The sequence below is a fragment of the Limulus polyphemus genome, unplaced genomic scaffold (genome assembly GCF_000517525.1).
Source record: "Limulus polyphemus unplaced genomic scaffold, Limulus_polyphemus-2.1.2 Scaffold906, whole genome shotgun sequence".
Taxonomy (NCBI): domain Eukaryota; kingdom Metazoa; phylum Arthropoda; class Merostomata; order Xiphosura; family Limulidae; genus Limulus; species Limulus polyphemus.
In genome coordinates this window covers 289,979-296,264 of record NW_013666516.1, presented here as the reverse complement: position 1 = coordinate 296,264, position 6,286 = coordinate 289,979, and the positions used below count along the sequence as shown (strand labels likewise).

Sequence of the window (6,286 nt, the reverse complement as noted above, 5' to 3'; positions counted from 1 at the left end):
TCTAGAAACAAGAGGGCGTGAGAATTGTCACGTGATCTCGATGACGCAACATAGGCTTACAAATGACGTTAACTAACGTAAAATAAATCAACTTACTTTTTACAAAGTAACTCTAACAATGACTAGTTTACTTTTGGTCCCAAAAATCACTCTGCACTTTCGTAGTAACCCCATGACACTTTTTATTTATAATAAATATTCGAATATACTTTTAAAAATTGGACGTCACATTCAAGGCATTTTACTACTACAAACTTAGAAAATACATTAAAAATATAGCTTACATCACTGCACTCTTCCCAGACTTTGAAGTCACTTGAACATTTCTAATACTAAATAATAATATTAGTAAAACTACAATAAACTGTCTATTCACCAAGTCTTTTTGGATAGTCTTCTAAGTAACATAGTATGTGGATGAGATGGTGTCTTGTCACTGAGAGAATTCTCCCTAGATAGGTTTTCAGATGAATACACTGGTGGCTTTAATGTTGATGATCCTCTGGAAGAAACCTCGACAGGAACTCTGGGTTTTTGTTGACACGTTCTCTTTAAAGTTACCCAGTTGGCTGTTCTCTCACTGACATGTTTCCAAAGACAATCAGGAAGGATGACCTTTGACTTGGATTGACTATCCTTCTGGATTCAGTAAAACATGTCAATGATTCTTTTCAGCATACTGTATGACCCCTCCAAGCACCTGCTTAAAAATTTAATTTCATCCTTTCTTGTGGTGGGAACTATAAAGATATACTGTGTCACCTCAATGAAACACAGTCTTTTCAGCATTAATATCATAGTGACATTTCATATTATCACTAACTGATTTACGTTTTTCTCAGGTAAGGTCATGTTTCATTGATGATGTTTCTTAATATCCTTAAGACTTTAGTGAGCAACTGTTGTCTGGACGAGAGTACAGAATGTCTAATGGCACTTTTTCCTGAACCATCAGTGATGATGGTGCATTACTGGTAGCTTCAAGTACTGCTTTAAATTTTATGATGTTCATTTAAACATATGGCTATTTGGACTGAAAAGTCTGATTCAAAGTTCTGTACCCTGATCCGAGTGAAGTTCCAGGGGCACACCAAATCATAAAATCACTTTATTGACAAGTTTATTTGCAAGATTTTCTGCTTCCTGGTTAGGGATAGCATATATTTTTGTCCATTTGGTCGAATAGCCCATGCCAACCATGATGTATCTGTTCTCGCATATATATAATTATGGAAGTAACTTATAGCTTAAACAACACTCAGTAGTTACTTTCAAATTATAGAATACTTCCTTTCTGTGGAATTCATTGTCTTTCTGTAGTGGGCAACTACATATTTTTTCTGAGTTGTTATTGTGACAGAACTGTTCTCACTGCAATATCACTGACATACATATCTCAATGAGTGGATCTTCTACTCCTGGGCATGCCAATTCAGAAGTAGTGATCAATTCTTTCTTGAGTTTGTTGAATGCTTGTTCACAATCAGCAGTCCTACAAAACTTTTATGGTTTCTCGAGTAGTTTATGTAAGGATGATCCGCATCAGGAAAAGATTTTACGAAATGATGATAGTAACTCCACAGACCCAGAAGTCCTCTTACTTCATGCAGGTTCATTGGTGTTGTCCAACTCTAGCTAGAGTCAGTCTTTAATCAATCTGAAGGCATTCCTTCTCTGCTGACTACTTGTCTAGTGAAATTAACCTAGTGGGATAATTCACACTTATTTAAGTTCAGCTTAATGTTCTCTTTCCTTAATCAATCCACAACCTTCTTTATCGCTTTATAAGCATTATCACAGATTTTCCCATGTGCAATTAAGTCATTCAAGTAGGTAAGTACAATGTTCCAGGGTAGTTCAGACAGAGCATACTCCATTGGTCATTGCAATGTACTAGGAGTATTAAAGAATGCAAATGGTAACACAATAAATTACCATAATCCATTTCCTGTGGTAAAAACTGTCTCCTATCTACTTGCTTTGTCTATTTTCAGTTACCAATAACCACTCTTAAGATGCAATGTTGAAAACAATTTTGACAGAGCATCAAAGTTAAACTCAATCCTCAGCACTGAGTACACATCCTTCTTTGTAACTATATTCGCCTTCCGATATTCCATACAGAATGTTGTGGATTCATCCTTCTTCTTCATAAGTAAAATAGGTGATGCTCAAGAACTAGTACTCAGTTCTGTCACTTCCTGTTCCTTCATGGCTTCTATCTCTTTGAAAGCCTCAGTCTATTTTGCAGGTGAAAGACATCTGGCTAACTGACTTATTAGGGCTGCATCCTCAGTATCAATCTTTTGAGATATATTATTCATTTTGTCTAAGTCATGTGGTCCACTGGAGAAGGTGTCATGGTATTCTGTGAACAAGTTAACTAACTGCTGGCACTGATCATTTATTAAGACTACATCTCTGATCATATAACTCTTGTGAGTTGGTAAGCTGTCCTTATGTAAGGGTTTGATGTTAAACTTCCTACATATTTCTTCACATGTGACTACTTTTGATGTTTCTCAATGTGAATTACTACCTGTACAGCCTCACATGTTGCAATGTCCTATCGAAATTTGACTCAAATATTGTAGCTTGTTTTAATCATGGCTCTAATGGTGACACCTTTATTATTCTAGTTCATAAAAACATCTACCAACCATGAACCCATCAGGACATCCCTGGAGTGTTTGGTTCTATTATAGCTCAGTCACTAGATGAAAATATATTTTAACAAGTCCTGGTATCAGTACTTCACTTCTCAGTGATATAGTGACTGGTTGTCATGGGAAGTCCAATTTCTTTTCTAGTAATTGTCATGTTATTCACAGGGGTTTCCTGGTCATAGACTGCAAAGCTATTTGAAGCTAGCATAACCTAAAATCACTGACTCTGCATGCAGTCATTTCCAAATATGCACTCTTCTTTAATGCAATTTCCCACACATCAAAAGGCACAGTAAGGGTAACTTCTAATTTTCCTCTTGCTGGAACCTTATGTCCACTTGCACGATCCCCTCTTCTTTCTTCATATCTGGAAACAGTTTCCAACTTTTCAATACCAAATCAGATCCAACTATCATACCTGTAGAATCTGTGTTGATAAACACACTGCAAGGATTTCCATAAAAAAAAAAAAAAACCATGGACTCATGGAATGGTTTCTTTAAAAAATAATATTCTTATTTTATTTGGGGCATGTGGATAGTTTCACTTGAACTTTGCTGCACAAGTCCAGCAAATTCCCATTTCTAATGTCTGGTTAGCCCTTGGTAATGGCCAGGTTTATTACATATATAATAGTTCTTCATTTGTGATATCCTTTGAAAGGAGTTCTTATTCCCTACAAACTTTTGTCTGCATTTCTTTGCAATACGTACTTTTAAACTATACTTGAAGCACTCATTATCTTGTGGTTCATTCCCTCCATTATGTTTATAGTTGTCTAATTAGTCCTTTTAGTATTTTTATACTGTCATCATTGGGAGGTGATGTTTCATCACAACTCGACCTGATGATCCCATAACTTTGACATCGTCTCTTTAGTTGTTTATCTGCAACTTTAATGAATTATAGTTCCATTTTCAACTGCAGAGCTTTACTTAAGGATGTACAACTACTTTGCTTTAGCCTGATCCTCGTCTCTTCGTCTGTTATAGTGTAAAAATTAATCAGTTGCCAATGGATCCATCATTTCATAAGGAGTATCTGGCTAAGATATATGGACAAGCCTTTCCAAATCTTCTGTAAGTTTAGCTAAGGTCTCTTCTTTCCTTTGTATCCTATACTGGAACTTTGCTCTAAAAACTTCTTTCTGGTATGACACTCCAAACCTGTTGGATAAGTTGGTTATAGATACTTGAAACTCATTATTCCTCTCAGCTGGAAGGTTAATTAATTAGATGGGCAGCAAGATAGATAGCTTGATTTACCCTATTCCATCCATTTACTCTAGAGTCTAGAAATTATTTAAAAATGAGCTTTGTATGGCAACTTTGCATCATAGTCTATTGGTTTTATTTATTGGTCAATGTTGACTAGGCCAGATAAATTCTTGAACTGGATTTGGTAGTGGCATTACTGGATTAATCCACGAAGGTTCTTCAGCAACAGGTTTCACAGCACTACTAGTAATATATTAAGGCAAATAAATTCTATATCTGGTAGTAAATGGTTTTCTTTTTGGGTAGGAACTCTTGAGCAAATACGGAAAGAGGTGTGACTGGCTTAGTCTTTGCATTTCATAATTTATTTTCTAGATGTTTTGATCTATATTAGATATTTTCCCCCACTTTGTTGATGTCTATCTTTACTTCACTTTGGATTTCATCAGTGTTCTTTTTTACTTTGCTTTTGAATTTGTCAATGTCCTTTAGAACTTTGCTGGTGTCTTTCAGCATTTGTTCAAACTTGTTGTTGCAATTTCTCTGTATATCCCTTATAGCTTCATTGATATTTTCTTCAGATTTATTTTTGATTCAATTTCTCTTGGCCAGGTGGATAAGGTGCTCGACTCGCAATCTGAGGGTCGTGGGTTCGAATCACCATTACACCAAACATGCTTGCCCTTTCAGCCATGGGGGCATTATAATGTAACAGTCAATCCCACTATTCATTGGTAAAAGAGTAGCCCAAGAGTTGGCGGTGGGTGGTGATGACTACCTGCCTTCCCTCTAGTCTTACACTGCTAAATTAGGGACGGCTAGTGCAGATAGCCCTCGTGTAGCTTTGCGCGAAATTCAAAAACAAACAAACAATTTCTCTTTAAATATTATGTCCTTTCCTTTTAACTACTCTCTTAAATTCCTGTTATGTTCTTCCAATTTGTTGTCCCCTTCTTCTAATTTTTATTACTTTCTTCTTCATCTTCTTTAAATTTTCTATCTTGTTTTTCCTGCTTTTGTCTTAATACTTTCATCATTCCACATAACTCTTAATTCTCTCTCTTTGACCTCGTGGTTATCATCTTCAACAGTTAAAGTTATATTTTACTTTTCACCAAAATGTTATCCCTCTTTTGATACCAATGTAGTCGTGTAGTTATTTTGCTGGTGGGATCTTTTAAATTATCTGGTGAAAATAATTGAACTATCTGTCTACACAACTGTTATGTATCTGCTTGTTTGTTAATTTCCAATAGGAATTCTTTCTGAAAAACTTCAGCGATACAAGTCCTTTCTTGATTAAACCAGTTTATTCTTTATCAATACAAACTTTTAGAACATAGTAATTTCACAGTCTGGACGTTTCTCGTCAGTTTAAACTTAACAACTTTTATAATACATGCTATAAATCAAAGCGATTCACAATCTCGATAACTTCGCTCTCTACAAGTATGAAACACACACTTTATATTTCCTGAAAAACCGTAACTACCGTTCGCTTAACTATACATTCATCATTGTCCAATGGCTTTACTCAACAGGCCTATATACTAACAAAGAGGCTTCGACAAAATTCGAGGAGTTCCCCCATAATTCGGAAAACTCATTCACGCATGCACGAGCAGCATCACGTGACTTCTGCTGTTGTAACACTGCCCCTTCCTTAGTATTTCGTCCCGAACAATAACCACTTACATTAAACCTACAGATAATTAACAATAACTTAATTAAATGTACAGAATCTATAAAATCAAAATTAAAATACGACAAAGTCTCTTAATTTTAAGGAACGTTTCTACGTTTGTATTGTTCTCCATCTTATTGGCTTCTGCTTTACGTGGGATTCATCTGCTCTATCAGGAAATGTCCCATTATTGGTAGCAGTCACATCTGTGATAGTAACTTCATTAACAGCTTCACTGTTTTCTCAAATCTCAAAACTGGGTGGAGTTTCTTCTTCAACAGTGGCTTTTTAAGGTGACACATCTTCAGCAGCGTCATTTGTTCCATTGTTCATTTCATTCCAACTGAAATGTCCTGGACCGTGATAATGCTAAAGCCTGTTGGCATGCACTACTTTCAGCTTACCTTGCCGACCATATTTTATTTGGAAAGTCACATCTGAAAGACGATCCACTATGTCATATGGGCCTTCCCATGGAGAAGACAACTTAGGAGACTTCCCTTTGGTCTTCTTGGGATTATACAACCACACCTTGTCTCCTGGCACAAAGCTGACTTCGGTTGATCTCTTATCATAACATAGCTTCATGGAATTGGCAGACGTTTTTAAGTTCGAACACACTTGATGATGAATATCATCCATCCTTACAGATACTACTGTTATGTCTCCGTTCGTTAGTTAATTTTTCGTAAAAATTCTTTCCGAAGAAACTTTAGCGA

General features: G+C 36.0%; 1 protein-coding gene across 1 annotated transcript in view; it reads right to left on the bottom strand.

The window, feature by feature from the left end:
- LOC106461158 (delta(3,5)-Delta(2,4)-dienoyl-CoA isomerase, mitochondrial-like) overlaps positions 1-6,286 on the bottom strand; it is a 24,962-nt gene that overhangs the window by 15,536 nt on the left and 3,140 nt on the right. The gene's annotated exons all lie outside the window — the stretch shown is intronic.